This window comes from Microcebus murinus, chromosome 1 (genome assembly GCF_040939455.1).
Source record: "Microcebus murinus isolate Inina chromosome 1, M.murinus_Inina_mat1.0, whole genome shotgun sequence".
NCBI lineage: Eukaryota > Metazoa > Chordata > Mammalia > Primates > Cheirogaleidae > Microcebus > Microcebus murinus.
Window position 1 is genome coordinate 163972782 of NC_134104.1, and position 23978 is coordinate 163996759.

Sequence of the window (23978 nt, forward strand, 5' to 3'; positions counted from 1 at the left end):
GCAGTGCGCAGTACGGATCTGGCTGTGTCCACTCACCGACGGGAGACGGAGAGGGAAGGCGCAGTGCGGATCTGGCTGTGTCCACTCACCCACGGGAGACGGGCAGGCAGGGCGCATTGCGGATCTGGCTGTGTCCACTCACCCACCGGAGACGGGCAGGCAGGGCGCAGTGCGGATCTGGCTGTGTCCACTAACCCAGGAGAGACAGGCAGGCAAGGCGCAGTGTGGATCTGGCTGTGTCCACTCACCCACGAGAGACGGGTAGAGAGGGTGCTGTGTGGATATGGCTATGTCCACTGACCCACGGCAGACGGGCAGGCAGGGCGCAGTGGGGATCTGGCTGTGTCCACTCACCCACGGCAGACAGTCAGGCGGGTGCAGTGCGGATCTGGCTGTGTCCACTCACCCACGGGAGACGGGCAGGCAGGGCGCAGTGCGGATCCGGCTGTGTCCACTCACCAACGTGAGACGGGCAGGCAAGGCGCAGTGCGGATCTGGCTGTGTCCACTCACCCACGGGAGAGGGGGAGAGACGGTGCTGTGTGGATCTGGCTATGTCCACTGACCCACGGCAGAAGGGCAGGCAGGGCGCAGAACGGATCTGGCTGTGTCCACTCACCCACGGGAGATGGGCAGAAAGGGCGCAGTGCGGATCTGGTTGTGTCCACTCACCCACGGTAGACGGTCAGGCAGGGCGCTGTGCGGATCTGGCTGTGTCTACTCACCTAGGGGAGACGGGCTGGCAAGGCGCAGTGTGGATCTGGCTGTGTCCACTCACCCACGGGAGACGGGCAGAGAGGGTGCTGTGTGGATATGGCTATGTCCACTGACCCACGGCAGACGGGCAGGCAGGGCGCAGTGCGGATCCGGCTGTGTCCACTCACCCACGTGAGACGGGCAGGCAGGGCGCACTGCGGATCTGGCTGTGTCCACTCACCCACGGGAGACGGGCAGGCAGAGCGCTGTGCGGATCTGGCTGTGTCCACTCACCCACGACAGACGGTCAGGCAGGGGGTAGTGCGGATCTGGCTGTGTCCACTCACCCACGGGAGACGGGCAGGCAGGGCGCAGTGCGGATCTGGCTGTGTCCACTCACCCACGTGAGATGGGAAGGCAAGGCGCAGTGCAGATCTGGCTGTGTCCACTCACCCACGGGAGACGGGCAGGCAGGGCGCAGAGTGGATCCGGCTGTGTCCACTCACCCACGGGAGATGGGCAGAGACGGTGCTGTGTGGATCTGGCTATGTCCACTGACCCACGGCAGACGGGCAGGCAGGGCGCAGTACGGATCTGGCTGTGTCCACTCACCCACGGCAGGCGGTCAGGCAGGGCGTAGTGCAGATCTGGCTGTGTCCACTCATCCACGGCAGGCGGTCAGGCAGGGCGCAGTGCGGTTCTGGCTGTGTCCACTCACCCACGGCAGACGGTCAGGCACGGCGCAGTGCGGATCTGGCTGTGTCCACTCACCCTCGGCAGACGGGCAGGCAGGGCGCAGTGTCGATCTGGCTGTGTCCACTCACCCACGGGAGACGGGCAGAAAGGGTGCTGTGTGGATATGGCTATGTCCACTGACCCACGGCAGACGGGCAGGCAGGGCGCAGTGCGGATCTGGCTGTGTCCACTCACCCACGGGAGACGGGCAGGCAGGGCGCAGTGCGGATCTGGCTGTGTCCACTCACCCACGGCAGACGGTCAGGCAGGGCGCAGTGCGGATCTGGCTGTGTCCACTCACCCACGGGAGACGGGCAGGCAGGGCGCAGTGCGGATCTGGCTGTGTCCACTCACCCACGTGAGACGGGCTGGCAAGGCGCAGTGCGGACCTGGCTGTGTCCACTCACACACGGCAGACGGTTAGGCAGGGCGCAGTGCGGATCCTGCTGTGTCCACTCACCCACGGCAGACGGGCAGGCAGGGCGCAGTGCGGATCTGGCTGTGTCCACTCACCCACGGCAGACGGGCAGGCAGGGCGCAGTGCGGATCTGGCTGTGTCCACTCACCCACGGCAGACGGTCAGGCAGGGCGCAGTGCGGATCTGGCTGTGTCCACTCACCCACGGCAGACGGGCAGGCAGGGCGCAGTGCGGATCTGGCTGTGTCCACTCGCCCACGGGAGACGGGCAGGCAGGGCGCAGTGCGGATCTGGCTGTGTCTACTCACCCACGGGAGACGGGCAGGCAGTGCGCAGTACGGATCTGGCTGTGTCCACTCACCGACGGGAGACGGAGAGGGAAGGCGCAGTGCGGATCTGGCTGTGTCCACTCACCCACGGGAGACGGGCAGGCAGGGCGCATTGTGGATCTGGCTGTGTCCACTCACCCACCGGAGACGGGCAGGCAGGGCGCAGTGCGGATCTGGCTGTGTCCACTAACCCAGGAGAGACAGGCAGGCAAGGCGCAGTGTGGATCTGGCTGTGTCCACTCACCCACGAGAGACGGGTAGAGAGGGTGCTGTGTGGATATGGCTATGTCCACTGACCCACGGCAGACGGGCAGGCAGGGCGCAGTGGGGATCTGGCTGTGTCCACTCACCCACGGCAGACGGTCAGGCGGGTGCAGTGCGGATCTGGCTGTGTCCACTCACCCACGGGAGACGGGCAGGCAGGGCGCAGTGCGGATCCGGCTGTGTCCACTCACCAACGTGAGACGGGCAGGCAAGGCGCAGTGCGGATCTGGCTGTGTCCACTCACCCACGGGAGAGGGGGAGAGACGGTGCTGTGTGGATCTGGCTATGTCCACTGACCCACGGCAGAAGGGCAGGCAGGGCGCAGAACGGATCTGGCTGTGTCCACTCACCCACGGGAGATGGGCAGAAAGGGCGCAGTGCGGATCTGGTTGTGTCCACTCACCCACGGTAGACGGTCAGGCAGGGCGCTGTGCGGATCTGGCTGTGTCTACTCACCTAGGGGAGACGGGCTGGCAAGGCGCAGTGTGGATCTGGCTGTGTCCACTCACCCACGGGAGACGGGCAGAGAGGGTGCTGTGTGGATCTGGCTATGTCCACTGACCCACGGCAGACGGGCAGGCAGGGCGCAGAACGGATCTGGCTGTGTCCACTCACCCACGGTAGACGGTCAGGCAGGGCGCTGTGCGGATCTGGCTGTGTCTACTCACCCAGGGGAGACGGGCTGGCAAGGCGCAGTGTGGATCTGGCTGTGTCCACTCACCCACGGGAGACGGGCAGAGAGGGTGCTGTGTGGATATGGCTATCTCCACTGACCCACGGCAGACGGGCAGGCAGGGCGCAGTGCGGATCTGGCTGTGTCCACTCACCCACGTGAGACGGGCAGGCAGGGCGCAGTGCGGATCTGGCTGTGTCCACTCACCCACGGGAGACGGGCAGGCAGAGCGCAGTGCGGATCTGGCTGTGTCCACTCACCCACGACAGACGGTCAGGCAGGGGGTAGTGCGGATCTGGCTGTGTCCACTGACCCACGGGAGATGGGCAGGCAGGGCGCAGTGCGGATCTGGCTGTGTCCACTCACCCACGTGAGACGGGAAGGCAAGGCGCAGTGCAGATCTGGCTGTGTCCACTCACCCACGGGAGACGGGCAGGCAGGTCGCAGAGCGGATCCGGCTGTGTCCACTCACCCACGGGAGATGGGCAGAGACGGTGCTGTGTGGATCTGGCTATGTCCACTGACCCACGGCAGACGGGCAGGCAGGGCGCATTACGGATCTGGCTGTGTCCACTCACCCACGGCAGGCGGTCAGGCAGGGCGTAGTGCGGATCTGGCTGTGTCCACTCACCCACGGCGGGCGGTCAGGCAGGGCGCAGTGCGGTTCTGGCTGTGTCCACTCACCCACGGCAGACGGTCAGGCACGGCGCAGTGCGGATCTGGCTGTGTCCACTCACCCACGGCAGACGGGCAGGCAGGGCGCAGTGTAGATCTGGCTGTGTCCACTCACCCACGGGAGACGGGCAGAAAGGGTGCTGTGTGGATATGGCTATGTCCACTGACCCACGGCAGACGGGCAGGCAGGGCGCAGTCCGGATCTGGCTGTGTCCACTCACCCACGGCAGACAGTCAGGCAGGTTGCTGTGCGGATCTGGCTGTGTCCACTCACCCACGGGAGACGGGCAGGCAGGGGCAGTGCGGATCTGGCTGTGTCCACTCGCCCACGGGAGACGGGCAGGCAGGGCGCAGTGCGGATCTGGCTGTGTCCGCTCGCCCACGGGAGACGGGCAGGCAGGGCGCAGTGCGGATCTGGCTGTGTCCACTCGCCCACGGGAGACGGGCAGGCAGGGCCGAGTGAGGATCTGGCTGTGTCCACTCACCCAGGGGAGACGGGCAGGCAAGGCGCAGTGTGGATCTGGCTGTGTCCACTCACCCATGGGAGACGGGCAGAGAGGGTGCTGTGTGGATATGGCTATGTCCACTGACCCACGGCAGACGGTCAGGCAGGGTGCAGTGCGGATCTGGCTGTGTCCACTCACCCACGGGACACGGGCAGGGAAGGCGCAGTGCGGATCTGGCTGTGTCCACTCACCCACGGGAGATAGGCAGGCAGCGCGCAGTGCGGATCCGGCTGTGTCCACTCACCCACTAACCCTAACCCTAACCCTAACCCTAACCCTAAACCTCTAACCCTATCCCTAACCCTAACCCTAACCCTAACCCTCTAACCCTAACCCTAACCCTAACCCTAACCCTAACCCTAACCCTAACCCTACGGCAGACGGGCAGGCAGGGCGCAGTGCGGATCTGGCTGTGTCCACTCACCCACGGCAGACGGTCAGGCAGGACGCAGTGCGGATCTGGCTGTGTCCACTCACCCACGGCAGACGGTCAGGCAGGGTGCAGTGCGGAACTGGCTGTGTCCACTCACCCACCGCAGACGGGCAGGCAGGGCGCAGTGTGGATCTTGCTGTGTCCACTCACTCACAACATACGGTAGGCAGGGCGCAGTGCGGATCTGGCTGTGTCCACTCACCCACGGGAGACGGGCAGGCAGGGCGCAGTGCGGATCAGGCTGTGTCCACTCACGCAGGGGAGACGGGCAGGCAAGGCGCAGTGTAGATCTGGCTGTGTCCACTCACCAACGGGAGACGGGCACAGTGGGTGCTGTGTGGATCTGGCTATGTCCACTCACCCACGGTAGACGGGCAGGCAGGGCGCAGTGCGCATCTGGCTGTGTCCACTCACCCACGAGACGGGCACGCAGGGCGCAGTGCGGATCTGGCGATGTCCACTCGCCCACGGGAGACGGGCAGGCAGGGCGCAGTGCGGATCTGGCTGTGTCCACTCCTCCACGGGAGACGGGCAGGCAGGGCGCAGTGCGGATCTGGCTGTGTCCACTCACTGACGGGAGACGGGCAGGCAAACCCCAGTGCATATCTGGCTGTGTCCACTCACCCACGGGAGACGGGCAGGCAGGGCGCAGTGCGGATCTGGCTGTGTCCACTCACCCAGGGGAGACGGGCAGGCAAGGCGCAGTGTGGATCTGGCTGTGTCCACTCACCCACGGGAGACGGGCAGACAGGGTGCTGTGTGGATATGGCTATGTCCACTGACCCACGGCAGACGGGCAGGCAGGGCGCAGTGCGGATCTGGCTTTGTCCACTCACCCACGGCAGACGGTCAGGCAGGGTGCAGTGCGGATCTGGCTGTGTCCACTCGCCCACGGTAGACGGGCAGGCAGGGCGCAGTGAGGATCTGGCTGTGTCCACTCACCCACGGGAGACAGGCAGGCAAGCGCAGTGCGGATCTGGCTGTGTCCACTCATCCACGGGAGACGGGCAGGCAGTGCGCAGTGCGGATCTGTCTGTGTCCACTCACCCATGGGAGATGGGCAGGCAGGGCGCAGTGCGGATCTGGCTGTGTCCACTAACGCAGGGGAGACAGGCAGGCAAGGCGCAGTGTAGATCTGGCTGTGTCCACTCACCAACGGGAGACGGGCAGAGTTGGTGCTGTGTGGACCTGGCTATGTCCACTGACCCACGGCAGACGGGCAGGCAGGACGCAGTGCGGATCTGGCTGTGTCCACTCACCCACGGCAGATGGGCAGGCAGGGTGCAGTGCGGATCTGGCTGTGTCCACTCACCCACGGCAGACGGGCAGGCAGGGCGCAGTGCGGATCTGGCTGTGTCCACTCACCCACGGGAGACGGGCAGAGAGTGTGCTGTGTGTATCTGGCTATGTCCACTGACCCACGGCAGACGGGCAGGCAGGGCGCAGTGCAGATCTGGCTGTGTCCAATCACCCACGGCAGTCGGGCAGGCAGGGTGCAGTACGGATCTTGCTGTGTCCTCTCACCCACAGGAGACCGGCAGGCAGGGCACAGTGCGGATCTGGCTGTGTCCACTCACCCACGGGAAACGGGCAGGCAAGGAACAGTGTGGATCTGGCTGTGTCCACTTACCCACGGGAGACGAGCAGAGAGGATGCTGTGTGGATATGGCTATGTCCACTGACCCACGGCAGACGGGCAGGCAGCGTGCAGTGCGGATCAGGCTGTGTCCACTCACCCACGGGAGATGGGCAGAGACGGTGCTGTGTGGATCTGGCTATGTCAACTGACCTACGGCAGACGGGCAGGCAGGGCGCAGTGCGGATCTGGCTGTGTCCACTCACCCACGGGAGACGGGCAGGCAAGGCACAGTGTGGATCTGGCTGTGTCCACTCACCCACGGGAGACGAGCAGAGAGGATGCTGTGTGGATATGGCTATGTCCACTGACCCACGGCAGACGGGCAGGCAGCGCGCAGTGCGGATCCGGCTGTGTCCACTCACCCACGGGAGAGGGGCAGAGACGGTGCTGTGTGGATCTGGCTATGTCAACTGACCTACGGCAGACGGGCAGGCAGGGCGCAGTGCGGATCTGGCTGTGTCGAGTCACCCACGGCAGGCGGTGAGGCAGGGCGCAGTGCGGATCTGGCTGTGTCCACTCACCCACGGGAGACGGGCAGGCAGGGCGCAGTGCGGATCCGGCTGTGTCCATTCACCCACGGGAGATGGGCAGAGACGGTGCTGTGTGGATCTGGCTATGTCCACTGACCCCCGGCAGACGGGCAGGCAGGGACAGTACGGATCTGGCTGTCTCCACTCACCCACGGCAGGCGGTCAGGCAGGGCGCAGTGCGGATCTGGCTGTGTCCACTCACCCGCAGCAGGCGGTCAGGCAGGGCGCAGTGCGGATCTGGCTGTGTCCACTCACCCACGGCAGACGGTCAGGCAGGGCGCAGTGCGGAACTGGCTGTGTCCACTCACCCACCGCAGACGGGCAGGCAGGGCGCAGTGTGGATCTGGCTGTGTCCACTCACCCACAACATACGGTAGGCAGGGCGCAGTGCGGATCTGGCTGTGTCCACTCAACCACGGGAGACGGGCAGTCAGGTCGCAGTGCGGATCTGGCTGTGTCCACTCACTCAGGGGAGACGGGCAGGCAAGGCGCAGTGTGGATCTGGCTGTGTCCACTCACCAACGGGAGACGGGCAGAGAGGGTGCTGTGTGGATATGGCTATGTCCACTGACCCACGGCAGATGGGCAGGTAGGGCGCAGTGCGGATCTGTCTGTGTCCACTCACCCACGGCAGACGGTCAGGCAGAGTGCAGTGCGGATCTGGCTGTGTCCATTCACCCACGGCAGACGGTCAGGCAGGGTGCAGTGCGGATCTGGCTGTGTCCACTCGCCCACGGGAGACGGGCAGGCAGGGCGCAGTGAGGATCTGGCTGTGTCCACTCAACCACGGCAGATGGGCAGGAAGGGCGCAGTGCGGATCTGGCTGTGTCCACTCGCCCTCGGGAGACGGGCAGGCAGGGCGCAGTGAGGATCTGGCTGTGTCCACTCACCCATGGGAGACGGGCAGGCAGGGCGCAGTGCGGATCTGGCTGTGTCCACTAACCGACGGGAGACGGGCAGGGAAGGCGCAGTGCGGATCTGGCTGTGTCCACTCACCCACAAAAGATGGGAAGGCAGGGCGCAGTGCGGATCTGGCTGTGTCCACTCACCCAAGGCAGAAGGTCAGGCAGGGCGCAGTGCGGAGCTGGCTGTGTCTACTCACCCACGGGAGACGGGCAGGCAAGACGCAGTGTGGATCTGGCTGTGTCCACTCACACACGGGAGACGGGTAGAGAGGGTGCTGTGTGGATATGGCTATGTCCACTGACCCACGGCAGACGGGCAGGCAGGGCGCAGTGCGGATCTGGCTGTGTCCACTCACCCACGGGAGACGGGCAGGCAGGGCGCAGTGCGGATCTGGCTGTGTCCACTCACCCACGGCAGACGGTCAGGCAGGGCGCAGTGCGGATCTGGCTGTGTCCACTCACCCACGGGAGACGGGCAGGCAGGGCGCAGTGCGGATCTGGCTGTGTCCACTCACCCACGTGAGACGGGCAGGCAAGGCGCAGTGCGGACCTGGCTGTGTCCACTCACACACGGCAGACGGTTAGGCAGGGCGCAGTGCGGATCCTGCTGTGTCCACTCACCCACGGCAGACGGGCAGGCAGGGCGCAGTGCGGATCTGGCTGTGTCCACTCACCCACGGCAGACGGGCAGGCAGGGCGCAGTGCGGATCTGGCTGTGTCCACTCACCCACGGCAGACGGTCAGGCAGGGCGCAGTGCGGATCTGGCTGTGTCCACTCACCCACGGCAGACGGGCAGGCAGGGCGCAGTGCGGATCTGGCTGTGTCCACTCGCCCACGGGAGACGGGCAGGCAGGGCGCAGTGCGGATCTGGCTGTGTCTACTCACCCACGGGAGACGGGCAGGCAGTGCGCAGTACGGATCTGGCTGTATCCACTCACCGACGGGAGACGGAGAGGGAAGGCGCAGTGCGGATCTGGCTGTGTCCACTCACCCACGGGAGACGGGCAGGCAGGGCGCATTGCGGATCTGGCTGTGTCCACTCACCCACCGGAGACGGGCAGGCAGGGCGCAGTGCGGATCTGGCTGTGTCCACTAACCCAGGAGAGACAGGCAGGCAAGGCGCAGTGTGGATCTGGCTGTGTCCACTCACCCACGAGAGACGGGTAGAGAGGGTGCTGTGTGGATATGGCTATGTCCACTGACCCACGGCAGACGGGCAGGCAGGGCGCAGTGGGGATCTGGCTGTGTCCACTCACCCACGGCAGACGGTCAGGCGGGTGCAGTGCGGATCTGGCTGTGTCCACTCACCCACGGGAGACGGGCAGGCAGGGCGCAGTGCGGATCCGGCTGTGTCCACTCACCAACGTGAGACGGGCAGGCAAGGCGCAGTGCGGATCTGGCTGTGTCCACTCACCCACGGGAGAGGGGGAGAGACGGTGCTGTGTGGATCTGGCTATGTCCACTGACCCACGGCAGAAGGGCAGGCAGGGCGCAGAACGGATCTGGCTGTGTCCACTCACCCACGGGAGATGGGCAGAAAGGGCGCAGTGCGGATCTGGTTGTGTCCACTCACCCACGGTAGACGGTCAGGCAGGGCGCTGTGCGGATCTGGCTGTGTCTACTCACCTAGGGGAGACGGGCTGGCAAGGCGCAGTGTGGATCTGGCTGTGTCCACTCACCCACGGGAGACGGGCAGAGAGGGTGCTGTGTGGATATGGCTATGTCCACTGACCCACGGCAGACGGGCAGGCAGGGCGCAGTGCGGATCCGGCTGTGTCCACTCACCCACGTGAGACGGGCAGGCAGGGCGCACTGCGGATCTGGCTGTGTCCACTCACCCACGGGAGACGGGCAGGCAGAGCGCTGTGCGGATCTGGCTGTGTCCACTCACCCACGACAGACGGTCAGGCAGGGGGTAGTGCGGATCTGGCTGTGTCCACTCACCCACGGGAGACGGGCAGGCAGGGCGCAGTGCGGATCTGGCTGTGTCCACTCACCCACGTGAGATGGGAAGGCAAGGCGCAGTGCAGATCTGGCTGTGTCCACTCACCCACGGGAGACGGGCAGGCAGGGCGCAGAGTGGATCCGGCTGTGTCCACTCACCCACGGGAGATGGGCAGAGACGGTGCTGTGTGGATCTGGCTATGTCCACTGACCCACGGCAGACGGGCAGGCAGGGCGCAGTTCGGATCTGGCTGTGTCCACTCACCCACGGCAGGCGGTCAGGCAGGGCGTAGTGCAGATCTGGCTGTGTCCACTCATCCACGGCAGGCGGTCAGGCAGGGCGCAGTGCGGTTCTGGCTGTGTCCACTCACCCACGGCAGACGGTCAGGCACGGCGCAGTGCGGATCTGGCTGTGTCCACTCACCCTCGGCAGACGGGCAGGCAGGGCGCAGTGTCGATCTGGCTGTGTCCACTCACCCACGGGAGACGGGCAGAAAGGGTGCTGTGTGGATATGGCTATGTCCACTGACCCACGGCAGACGGGCATGCAGGGCGCAGTCCGGATCTGGCTGTGTCCACTCACCCACGGCAGACAGTCAGGCAGGTTGCTGTGCGGATCTGGCTGTGTCCACTCACCCACGGGAGACGGGCAGGCAGGGGCAGTGCGGATCTGGCTGTGTCCACTCGCCCACGGGAGACGGGCAGGCAGGGCGCAGTGCGGATCTGGCTGTGTCCACTCGCCCACGGGAGACGGGCAGGCAGGGCGCAGTGCGGATCTGGCTGTGTCCACTCGCCCACGGGAGACGGGCAGGCAGGGCCGAGTGAGGATCTGGCTGTGTCCACACACCCAGGGGAGACGGGCTGGCAAGGCGCAGTGTGGATCTGGCTGTCCACTCACCCATGGGAGACGGGCAGATAGGGTGCTGTGTGGATATGGCTATGTCCACTGACCCACGGCAGACGGGCAGGCAGGGCGCAGTACGGATCTGGCTGTGTCCACTCACCCACGGCAGACGGTCAGGCAGGGTGCAGTGCGGATCTGGCAGTGTCCACTCACCCACGGGAGATAGGCAGGCAGCGAGCAGTGCGGATCCGGCTGTGTCCACTCACCCACTAACCCTAAACCTAACCCTAACCCTAACCCTAACCCTAACCCTAACCCTCTAACCCTAACCCAAACCCTAACCCTAACCCTAACCCTCTAACCCTAACCCTAACCCTAACCCTAACCCTAACCCTAACCCTAACCCTCTAACCCTAACCCTAACCCAAACCCTAACCCTAACCCTAACCCTAACCCTACGGCAGACGGGCAGGCAGGGCGCAGTGAGGATCTGGCTGTGTCCACTCACCCACGGGAGACAGGCAGGCAAGCGCAGTGCGGATCTGGCTGTGTCCACTCACCCACGGGAGACGGGCAGGCAGTGCGCAGTGCGGACCTGGCTGTGTCCACTCACCCATGGGAGATGGGCAGGCAGGGCGCAGTGCGGATCTGGCTGTGTCCACTAACGCAGGGGAGACAGGCAGGCAAGGCGCAGTGTAGATCTGGCTGTGTCCACTCACCAACGGGAGACGGGCAGAGTTGGTGCTGTGTGGATCTGGCTATGTCCACTGACCCACGGCAGACGGGCAGGCAGGGCGCAGTGCGGATCTGGCTGTGTCCACTCACCCACGGCAGATGGGCAGGCAGGGCGCAGTGCGGATCTGGCTGTGTTCACTCACCCACGGGAGGCGGTCAGGCAAGGCGCAGTGGGGATCTGGCTATGTCCACTCACCCACGGGAGACGGGCAGAGAGGGTGCTGTGTGGATCTGGCTATGTCCACTGACCCACGGCAGACGGGCAGGCAGGGCGCAGTGCAGATCTGGCTGTGTCCAATCACCCACGGCAGTCGGGCAGGCAGGGTGCAGTGCGGATCTTGCTGTGTCCTCTCACCCACAGGAGACCGGCAGGCAGGGCACAGTGCGGATCTGGCTGTGTCCACTCACCCACGGGAGACGGGCAGGCAAGGAACAGTGTGGATCTGGCTGTGTCCACTTACCCACGGGAGACGAGCAGAGAGGATGCTGTGTGGATATGGCTATGTCCACTGACCCACGGCAGATGGGCAGGCAGCGTGCAGTGCGGATCCGGCTGTGTCCACTCACCCACGGGAGATGGGCAGAGACGGTGCTGTGTGGATCTGGCTATGTCAACTGACCTACGGCAGACGGGCAGGCAGGGCGCAGTGCGGATCTGGCTGTGTCCACTCACCCACGGGAGACGGGCAGGCAAGGCACAGTGTGGATCTGGCTGTGTCCACTCACCCACGGGAGACGAGCAGAGAGGAAGCTGTGTGGATATGGCTATGTCCACTGACCCACGGCAGACGGGCAGGCAGCGCGCAGTGCGGATCCGGCTGTGTCCACTCACCCACGGGAGATGGGCAGAGACGGTGCTGTTTGGATCTGGCTATGTCAACTGACCTACGGCAGACGGGCAGGCAGGGCGCAGTGCGGATCTGGCTGTGTCCAGTCACCCACGGCAGGCGGTGAGGCAGGGCGCAGTGCGGATCTGGCTGTGTCCACTCACCCACGGGAGACGGGCAGGCAGGGGGCAGTGCGGATCCGGCTGTGTCCATTCACCCACGGGAGATGGGCAGAGACGGTGCTGTGTGGATCTGGCTATGTCCACTGACCCCCGGCAGACGGGCAGGCAGGACAGTACGGATCTGGCTGTCTCCACTCACCCACGGCAGGCGGTCAGGCAGGGCGCAGTGCGGATCTGGCTGTGTACACTCACCCACAGCTGGCGGTCAGGCAGGGCGCAGTGGGGATCTGGCTGTGTCCACTCACCCACGACAGACGGTCAGGCAGGGCGCAGTGCGGAACTGGCTGTGTCCACTCACCCACCGCAGACGGGTAGGCAGGGCGCAGTGTGGATCTGGCTGTGTCCACTCACCCACAACATACGGTAGGCAGGGCGCAGTGCGGATCTGGCTGTGTCCACTCACCCACGGGAGACGGGCAGTCAGGGCGCAGTGCGGATCTGGCTGTGTCCACTCACTCAGGGGAGACGGGCAGGCAGGGCGCAGTGCGGATTTGGCTGTGTCCACTCACCCACGGCAGACGGTCAGGCAGGGCGCAGTGCGGATTTGGCTGTGTCCACTCACCCACGGCAGACGGTCAGGGAGGGTCCAGTGCGGATCTGGCTGTGTCCACTCACCCACGGGAGACGAGCAGGCAGGGCGCAGTGCGGATCTGGCTGTGTCCACTCACCCACGTGAGACGGGCAGGCAAGGCGCAGTGCGGATCTGGCTGTGTCCACTCACCCACGGGAGACGGGCAGGCAGGGCGCAGTGCGGAACCGGCTGTGTCCACTCACCCACGGGAGATGGGCAGAGACGGTGCTGTGTGGATCTGCTATGTTCACTGACCCACGGCAGACCGGGAGGCAGGGCCAGTACGGATCTGGCTGTGTCCACTCACCCACGGCAGGCGGTCAGGCAGGGCGTAGTGCGGATCTGGCTGTGTCCACTCATCCACGGCAGGCGGTCAGGCAGGGCGCAGTGCGGTTCTGGCTGTGTCCACTCACCCACGGCAGACGGTCAGGCACGGCGCAGTGCGGATCTGGCTGTGTCCACTCACCCACAGCAGACGGGCAGTCAGGGCGCAGTGTCGATCTGGCTGTGTCCACTCACCCACGGGAGACGGGCAGAAAGGGTGCTGTGTGGATATGGCTATGTCCACTGACCCACGGCAGATGGGCAGGCAGGGCGCAGTCCGGATCTGGCTGTGTCCACTCACCCACGGCAGACAGTCAGGCAGGTTGCTGTGCGGATCTGGCTGTGTCCACTCACCCACGGCAGACGGGCAGGCAGGGGCAGTGCGGATCTGGCTGTGTCCACTCGCCCACGGGAGACGGGCAGGCAGGGCGCAGTGCGGATCTGGCTGTGTCCACTCGCCCACGGGAGACGGGCAGGCAGGGCGCAGTGCGGATCTGGCTGTGTCCACTCGCCCACGGGAGACGGGCAGGCAGGGCCGAGTGAGGATCTGGCTGTGTCCACTCACCCAGGGGAGACGGGCAGGCAAGGCGCAGTGTGGATCTGGCTGTGTCCACTCACCCATGGGAGACGGGCAGAGAGGGTGCTGTGTGGATATGGCTATGTCCACTGACCCACGGCAGACGGGCAGGCAGGGCGCAGTACGGATCTGGCTGTGTCCACTCACCCACGGCAGACGGTCAGGCAGGGTGCAGTGCGGATCTGGCTGTGTCCACTCACCCACGGGACACGGGCAGGCAAGGCGCAGTGCGGATCTGGCTGTGTCCACTCACCCACGGGAGATAGGCAGGCAGCGAGCAGTGCGGATCCGGCTGTGTCCACTCACCCACTAACCCTAACCCTAACCCTAACGCTAACCCTAACCCTAACCCTAACCCTAACCCTCTAACCCTAACCCTAACCCTAACCCTAACCCTCTAACCCTAACCCTAACCCTAACCCTAACCCTAACCCTAACCCTAACCCTCTAACCCTAACCCTAACCCTAACCCTAACCCTAACCCTAACCCTACGGCAGACGGGCAGGCAGGGCGCAGTGCGGATCTGGCTGTGTCCACTCACCCACGGCAGACGGTCAGGCAGGACGCAGTGCGGATCTGGCTGTGTCCCCTCACCCACAGGAGACGGGCAGGCAAGGCGCAGTGCGGATCTGGCTGTGTCCCCTCACCCATGGGAGACGGGCAGGCAGTGCGCAGTGCGGATCTGGCTGTGTCCACTCACCCATGGGAGATGGGCAGGCAGGGCGCAGTGCGGATCTGGCTGTGTCCACTCACGCAGGGGAGACGGGCAGGCAAGGCGCAGTGTAGATCTGGCTGTGTCCACTCACCAACGGGAGACGGGCACAGTGGGTGCTGTGTGGATCTGGCTATGTCCACTCACCCACGGCAGACGGGCAGGCAGGGCGCAATGTGCATCTGGCTGTGTCCACTCACCCACGAGACGGGCACGCAGGGCGCAGTGCGGATCTGGCGGTGTCCACTCGCCCACGGGAGACGGGCAGGCAGGGCGCAGTGCGGATCTGGCTGTGTCCACTCTCCCACGGGAGACGGGCAGGCAGGACGCAGTGCGGATCTGGCTGTGTCCACTCACTGACGGGAGACGGGCAGGCAAAGCCCAGTGCATATCTGGCTGTGTCCACTCACCCACGGGAGACGGGCAGGCAGGGCGCAGTGCGGATCTGGCTGTGTCCACTCACCCAGGGGAGACGGGCAGGCAAGGCGCAGTGTGGATCTGGCTGTGTCCACTCACCCACGGGAGACGGGCAGAGAGGGTGCTGTGTGGATATGGCTATGTCCACTGACCCATGGCAGACGGGCAGGCAGGGCCCAGTGCGGATCTGGCTTTGTCCACTCACCCACGGCAGACGGTCAGGCAGGGTGCAGTGCGGATCTGGCTGTGTCCACTCAAACACGGCAGACGGGCAGGCAGGGCGCAGTGCGGATCTGGCTGTGTCCACTCACCCACGGCAGATGGTCAGGCAGGGCGCAGTTTGGATCTGGCTGTGTCCACTCACCCACGGCAGACGGGCAGGCAGGGCGCAGTGCGGATCTGGCTGTGTCCACTCGCCCACGGTAGACGGGCAGGCAGGGCGCAGTGAGGATCTGGCTGTGTCCACTCACCCACGGGAGACAGGCAGGCAAGCGCAGTGCGGATCTGGCTGTGTCCACTCACCCACGGGAGACGGGCAGGCAGTGCGCAGTGCGGATCTGGCTGTGTCCACTCACCCATGGGAGATGGGCAGGCAGGGCGCAGTGCGGATCTGGCTGTGTCCACTAACGCAGGGGAGACAGGCAGGCAAGGCGCAGTGTAGATCTGGCTGTGTCCACTCACCAACGGGAGACGGGCAGAGTTGGTGCTGTGTGGATCTGGCTATGTCCACTGACCCACGGCAGACGGGCAGGCAGGGCGCAGTGCGGATCTGGCTGTGTCCACTCACCCACGGCAGATGGGCAGGCAGGGCGCAGTGCGGATCTGGCTGTGTTCACTCACCCACGGGAGGCGGTCAGGCAAGGCGCAGTGGGGATCTGGCTATGTCCACTCACCCACGGGAGACGGGCAGAGAGGGTGCTGTGTGGATCTGGCTATGTCCACTGACCCACGGCAGACGGGCAGGCAGGGCGCAGTGCAGATCTGGCTGTGTCCAATCACCCACGGCAGTCGGGCAGGCAGGGTGCAGTGCGGATCTTGCTGTGTCCTCTCACCCACAGGAGACCGGCAGGCAGGGCACAGTGCGGATCTGGCTGTGTCCACTCACCCACGGGAGACGGGCAGGCAAGGAACAGTGTGGATCTGGCTGTGTCCACTTACCCACGGGAGACGAGCAGAGAGGATGCTGTGTGGATATGGCTATGTCCACTGACCCACGGCAGATGGGCAGGCAGCGTGCAGTGCGGATCCGGCTGTGTCCACTCACCCACGGGAGATGGGCAGAGACGGTGCTGTGTGGATCTGGCTATGTCAACTGACCTACGGCAGACGGGCAGGCAGGGCGCAGTGCGGATCTGGCTGTGTCCACTCACCCACGGGAGACGGGCAGGCAAGGCACAGTGTGGATCTGGCTGTGTCCACTCACCCACGGGAGACGAGCAGAGAGGAAGCTGTGTGGATATGGCTATGTCCACTGACCCACGGCAGACGGGCAGGCAGCGCGCAGTGCGGATCCGGCTGTGTCCACTCACCCACGGGAGATGGGCAGAGACGGTGCTGTTTGGATCTGGCTATGTCAACTGACCTACGGCAGACGGGCAGGCAGGGCGCAGTGCGGATCTGGCTGTGTCCAGTCACCCACGGCAGGCGGTGAGGCAGGGCGCAGTGCGGATCTGGCTGTGTCCACTCACCCACGGGAGACGGGCAGGCAGGGGGCAGTGCGGATCCGGCTGTGTCCATTCACCCACGGGAGATGGGCAGAGACGGTGCTGTGTGGATCTGGCTATGTCCACTGACCCCCGGCAGACGGGCAGGCAGGACAGTACGGATCTGGCTGTCTCCACTCACCCACGGCAGGCGGTCAGGCAGGGCGCAGTGCGGATCTGGCTGTGTACACTCACCCACAGCAGGCGGTCAGGCAGGGCGCAGTGGGGATCTGGCTGTGTCCACTCACCCACGACAGACGGTCAGGCAGGGCGCAGTGCGGAACTGGCTGTGTCCACTCACCCACCGCAGACGGGTAGGCAGGGCGCAGTGTGGATCTGGCTGTGTCCACTCACCCACAACATACGGTAGGCAGGGCGCAGTGCGGATCTGGCTGTGTCCACTCACCCACGGGAGACGGGCAGTCAGGGCGCAGTGCGGATCTGGCTGTGTCCACTCACTCAGGGGAGACGGGCAGGCAGGGCGCAGTGCGGATTTGGCTGTGTCCACTCACCCACGGCAGACGGTCAGGCAGGGCGCAGTGCGGATTTGGCTGTGTCCACTCACCCACGGCAGACGGTCAGGGAGGGTCCAGTGCGGATCTGGCTGTGTCCACTCACCCACGGGAGACGAGCAGGCAGGGCGAAGTGCGGATCTGGCTGTGTCCACTCACCCACGTGAGACGGGCAGGCAAGGCGCAGTGCGGATCTGGCTGTGTCCACTCACCCACGGGAGACGGGCAGGCAGGGCGCAGTGCGGAACCGGCTGTGTCCACTCACCCACGGGAGATGGGCAGAGACGGTGCTGTGTGGATCTGCTATGTTCACTGACCCACGGCAGACCGGCAGGCAGGGCCAGTACGGATCTGGCTGTGTCCACTCACCCACGGCAGGCAGTCAGGCAGAGCGCAGTGCGGATCTGGCTGTGTACACTCACCCACAGCAGGCGGTCAGGCAGGGCGCAGTGCGGATCTGGCTGTGTCCACTCACCCACGGCAGACGGTCAGGCAGGGCGCAGTGTGGAACTGGCTGTGTCCACTCACCCACGGCAGACGGGCAGGTAGGGCGCAGTGTGAATCTGGCTGTGTCCACTCACCCACGGCAGACGTTCAGGCAGGGCGCAGTGTGAATCTGGCTGTGTCCACTCACCCACGGCAGACGTTCAGGCAGGGCGCAGTGCGGATCTGGCTGTGTCCACTCGCCCACGGCAGACGGGCAGGCAGGGCGCAGTGCGGATCTGGCTGTGTCCACTCGCCCACGGGAGACGTGCAGGCAGGGCTAAGTGCAGATCTGGCTGTGTCCACTCGCCCACGGCAGACGGTCAGGCAGGGCGCAGTGCGGATCTGGCTGTGTCCACTCACCCACGACAGACGGGCAGGCAGGGCGCAGTGTGGATCTGGCTGTGTCCACTCACCCACGGCAGACGGTCAGGCACGGCGCAGTGCGGATCTGGCTGTGTCCACTCACCCACGGCAGACGGTCAGGCAGGGCGCAGTGCGGATCTGGCTGTGTCCACTCGCCCACGGCAGACGGGCAGGCAGGGCGCAGTGCGGATCTGGCTGTGTACACTCGCCCACGGGAGACGGGCAGGCAGGGCGTAGTGCGGATCTGGCTGTGTCCACTCACCCACGGGAGACGGGGAGGCAGGGCGCAGTGGGGATCTGGCTGTGTCCACTCACTGAAGGGAGACGGGCATGCAAGGCGCAGTTCGGATCTGGCTGTGTCCACTCACCCATGGCAGACGGTCAGGCAGGGCGCTGTGCGGATCTGGCTGTGTCCACTCGCCCACGGCAGACGGGCTGGCAGGGCGCAGTGCGGATCGGGCTGTGTCCACTCGCCCACGGGAGACGGGCAGGCAGGTCGCAGTGCGGATCTGGCTGTGTCCACTCACCCACGGGAGACGGGCAGGCAGGGCGCAGTGCGGATCTGGCTGTGTCCACTCACTGAAGGGAGACGGGCAGGCAAGGCGCAGTGCGGATCTGGCTGTGTCCACTAACCCACGGCAGACGGTCAGGCAGGGTGCAGTGCGGATCTGGCTGTGTCCACTCACCCACGGCAGACGGGCAGGCAGGGCGCAGTGTGGATCTGGCTGTGTCCACTCACCCACGGCAGACGGTCAGGCAGGGCGCAGTGCGGATCTGGCTGTGTCCACTCACCCACGGCAGACGGTGAGGCAGGGTGCAGTGCGGATCTGGCTGTGTCCACTCACCCAGGGGAGACGGGCAGGCAGTGCGCAGTGCGGATCTGGCTGTGTCCACTCACCAACGTGAGAAGGGCAGGCAAGTCGCAGTGCGGATCTGGCTGTGTCCACTCACCCACGGCAGACGGTCAGGCAGGGCGCAGTGCGGATCTGGCTGTGTCCACTCACCCATGGCAGACGGGCAGGCAGGGCGCAGTGCAGATCTGGCTGTGTCCACTCGCCCACGGGAGACGGGCAGGCAGGGCGCAGTGCGGATCTGGCTGTGTCCACTCACCCACGGGAGACGGGCAGGCAAAGCGCAGTGCGGATCTGGCTGTGTCCACTGACCCACGGCAGACGGGCAGGCAGGGCGCAGTGCGGATCTGGCTGTGTCCACTCACCCACGGCAGACGGTCAGGCAGGGTGCAGTGCGGATCTGGCTGTGTCCACTCACCCACGGGAGACGGGCAGGCAGGGCGCAGTGCGGATCTGGCGGTGTCCACTCACTCAGGGGAGACGGGCAGGCAAGGCGCAGTGTGGATCTGGCTGTGTCCACTCTCCCACAGGAGAAGGGCAGAGAGGGTGCTGTGTGGATATGGCTATGTCCACTGACCCACGGCAGATGGGCAGGCAGGGCGCAGTGCGGATCTGGCTGTGTCCACTCCCCCACGGCAGATGGTCAGGCAGGTTGCAGTGCGGATCTGGCTGTGTCCACTCACCCACGGGAGACGGGCAGGCAGGGCGCAGTGCGGATCTGGCTGTGTCCGCTCACCCACGGTAGACGGGCAGGCAAGGCGCAGTGCGGATCTGGCTGTGTCAACTCACCCACGGGAGACTGGCAGGCAGGGCGCAGTGCGGATCCGGCTGTGTCCACTCACCCACGGGAGATGGGCAGAGACGGTGCTGTGTGGATCTGGCTATGTCCACTGACCCATGGCAGACGGGCAGGCAGGGCGCAGTACGGATCTGGCTGTGTCCACTCACCCACGGCAGACGGTCAGGCAGGGCGCAGTGCGGATCTGGCGGTGTCAACTCACTCAGGGGAGACGGTCAGGCAGGGCGCAGTGAGGATCTGGCTGTGTCCACTCACCCACGGGAGACGGGCAGAGAGGGTGCTGTGTAGATATGGCTATGTCCAGTGACCCACGGCAGACGGGCAGGCAGGGCGCAGTGCGGATCTGGCTGTGTCCACTCACCCACGGCAGACGGTCAGGCAGGGTGCAGTGCGGATCTGGCTGTGTCCACTCACCCACGGGAGACGGCAGGCAAGGCGCAGTGCGGATCTGGCTGTGTCCACTCACCAACGGGAGACGGGCAGGCAGGGCGCAGTGCGGATCTGGCGGTGTCCACTCACTCAGGGGAGACGGTCAGGCAGGGCGCAGTGAGGATCTGGCTGTGTCCACTCACCCACGGGAGACGGGCAGGCAGGGCGCAGTGTGGATCTGGCTCTGTCCACTCACCAACGGGAGACGGGCAGAGAGGGTGCTGTGTAGATATGGCTATGTCCAGTGACCCACGGCAGACGGGCAGGCAGGGCGCAGTGCGGATCTGGCTGTGTCCACTCACCCTAGGGAGACGGGCAGGTAGGGCGCAGTGCAGATGTGGCTTTTAACACTCACTGACGGGAGACGGGCAGGCAAGGTGCAGTGCGGATCTGGCTGTGTCCACTCACCCACGGGAGACGGGCAGGCAGGGCGCAGTGTTGATCTGGCTGTGTCCACTCACCCACGGGAGACGGGCAGGCAGGGCGCAGTGCGGATCTGGCTGTGTCCACTCACCCACGGCAGGCGGGCAGGCAGGGCGCAGTGCGGATCTGGCTGTGTCCACTCACCCATGTGAGACGGGCAGGCAAGGCGCAGTGCGGATCTGGCTGTGTCCACTCACCCACGGGAGACGGGCAGGCAGGGCGCAGTGCAGATCCGGCTGTGTCCACTCACCCAAGGGAGATGGGCAGAGACGGTGCTGTGTGGATCTGGCTATGTCCACTGACCCACAGCAGACGGGCAGGCAGAGCACAGTGCGGATCTGGGTGTGTCCACTCACCCACGGCAGACGGTCAGGCAGGGTGCAGTGCGGAACTGGCTGTGTCCACTCACCCACGGGAGACGGGCAGGCAGGGCGCAGTGCGGATCTGGCTGTGTCCACTCACCCACGTGAGACGGGCAGGCAAGGCGCAGTGCGGATCTGGCTGTGTCCACTCACCCACGGCAGACGGTCAGGCAGGGCGCAGTGCGGATCCTGCTGTGTCCACTCACCCACGGCAGACAGGCAGGCAGGGCGCAGTGCGGATCTGGCTGTGTCCACTCACCCACGGCAGACAGGCAGGCAGGGCGCAGTGCGGATCTGGCTGTGTCCACTCACCCAGGGGAGACGGGCAGGCAAGTCGCAGTGTGGATCTGGATGTGTCCACTCACCCACGGGAGACGAGCAGAGAGTTTGCTGTGTGGATATGGCTATGTCCACTGACCCACAGCCGACGGGCAGGCAGAGCGCAGTGCGGATCTGGGTGTGTCCACTCACCCACGACAGATGGTCAGGCAGGGTGCAGTGCGGAACTGGCTGTGTCCACTCACCCACGAGAGACGGGCAGGCAGGGCGCAGTGCGGATCTGGCTGTGTCCACTCGCCCACGGGAGACGGGCACGGAGGGCGCAGTGCGGATCTGGCTGTCTCCACTCACCCACGGGAGACGGGCAGGCAGTGCGCAGTTCGGATCTGGCAGTGTCCACTCACCGACGGGAGACGGAGAGGGAAGGCGCAGTGCAGATCTGGCTGTGTCCACTCACCCACGGGAGACGGGCAGGCAGGGCGCATTGTGGATCTGGCTTTGTCCACTCACCCACGGGAGACGGGCAGGCAGGGCGCAGTGCGGATCCGGCTGTGTCCACTCACCCACGGGAGATGGGCAGGCAGGGCGCAGTGCGGATCTGGTTGTGTCCACTCACCCACGGGAGACAGGCAGGCAGGGCGCAGTGCGGATCTGGCTGTGTCCACTCACCCACGGGAGACGGCAGGCAAGGCGCAGTGCAGATCTGGCTGTGTCCACTCACCCACGGGAGACGGGCAGGCAGGGCGCAGTGCGGATCCGGCTGTGTCCACTCACCCACGGGAGATGGGCAAACACGGTGCTGTGTCGATCTGGCGATGTCCACTGACCCACGGCAGACGGGCAGGCAGGGCGCAGTGTGGATCTGGCTGTGTCCACTCACCCACGGCAGATGGTCAGGCAGGGCGCAGTGCGGATCTGGCTGTGTCCACTCACTCAGGGGAGACGGGCAGGCAAGGCGCAGTGTGGATCTGGCTGTGTCCACTCACCCATGGGAGACGGGCAGAGAGGGTGCTGTGTGGATATGGCTATGTCCGCTGACCCACGGCAGACGGGCAGGCAGGGCGCAGTGCGGATCTGGCTGTGTCCACTCACCCACGGCAGACGGTCAGGCAGGGCGCAGTGCGGATCTGGCTGTGTACACTCACCCACAGCAGGCGGTCAGGCAGGGCGCAGTGCATATCTGGCTGTGTACACTCACCCACAGCAGGCGGTCAGGCAGGGCGCAGTGCGGATCTGGCTGTGTCCACTCACCCACGGGAGACGAGCAGGCAGGGCGCAGTGTGGATCTGGCTGTGTCCACTCACCCACGGGAGACGGGCAGAGAGGGTGCTGTGTAGATATGGCTATGTCCAGTGACCCACGGCAGACGGGCAGGCAGGGCGCAGTGCGGATCTGGCTGTGTCCACTCACCCACGGCAGACGGTCAGGCAGGGTGCAGTGCGGATCTGGCTGTGTCCACTCACCCACGGGAGACGGGCAGGCAGGGCACAGTGCGGATCTGGCTGTGTCCACTCACCAACGTGAGACGGGCAGGCAAGGCGAATTGCGGATCTGGCTGTGTCCACTCACCCACGGCAGACGGGCAGGCAGGGCGCAGTTTGGATCTGGCTGTGTCCACTCACCCACGGCAGACGGTCAGGCAGGGCGCAGTGCGGATCTGGCTGTGTACACTCACCCACGGCAGACGGGCAGGCAGGGCGCAGTTCGGATCTGGCTGTGTCCAATCGCTCACAGGAGACGGGCAGGCAGGGCGCAGTGGCTATCTGGCTGTGCCCACTCACCCACGGGAGACGGGAAGGCAGGGCGCAGTGCGGATGTGGCTGTGACCACTCACTGACGGGAGACGGGCAGGCATGGCGCAGTGCGGATCAGGCTGTGTCTACTCACCCATGTGAGACGGGTAGGCAAGGCGCAGTGCGGATCTGGCTGTGTCCACTCACCCACGGGAGACGGGCAGGCAGGGCGCAGTGCGGATCCGGCTGTGTCCACTCACCCACGGCAGACGGTCAGGCAGGGCGCAGTGCGGATCTGGCTGTGTCCACTCACCCACGGCAGACGGGCAGGAAGGGCGCAGTGCGGATCTGGCTGTGTTCACTCACCTAGGGTAGACGGGCAGGCAAGTCGCAGTGTGGATCTGGCTGTGTCCACTCACCCACGGGAGACGAGCAGAGAGGTTGCTGTGTGGATATGGCTATGTCCACTGACCCACGGCAGACGGGCAGGCAGAGCGCAGTGCGGATCTGGGTGTGTCCACTCACCCACGGCAGACGGTCAGGCAGGGTGCAGTGCGGATCTGGCTGTGTCCACTCACCCACGGGAGACGGGCAGGCAGGGCGCAGTGCGGATCTGGCTGTGTCCACTCACCCACGTGAGACGGGCAGGCAGCGCGCAGTGCGGATCCGGCTGTGTCCACTCACCAATGGGAGATGGGCAGAGACGGTGCTGTGTGGATCTGGCTATGTCCACTGACCCACGGCAGATGGGCAGGCAGGGCGTAGTACGGATCTGGCTGTGTCCACTCACCCACGGCAGGCGGTCAGGCAGGGCGCAGTGCGGATCTGGCTGTGTCCACTCACCCACGGCAGGCGGTCAGGCAGGGTGCAGTGCGGATCTGGCTGTGTCCACTCACCCACGGCAGACGGTCACTCAGGGCGCAGTGCGGATCTGGCTGTGTCCACTCACCCACGGCAGACGGGCAGGCAGGGCGCAGTCAGGATCTGGCTGTGTCCACTCACCCACGGCAGACGGTCAGGCAGGGCGCAGTGCGGATTTGGCTGTGTCCACTCACCCACGGCAGACGGGCAGGCAGGGTCCAGAGCGGATCTGGCTGTGTCC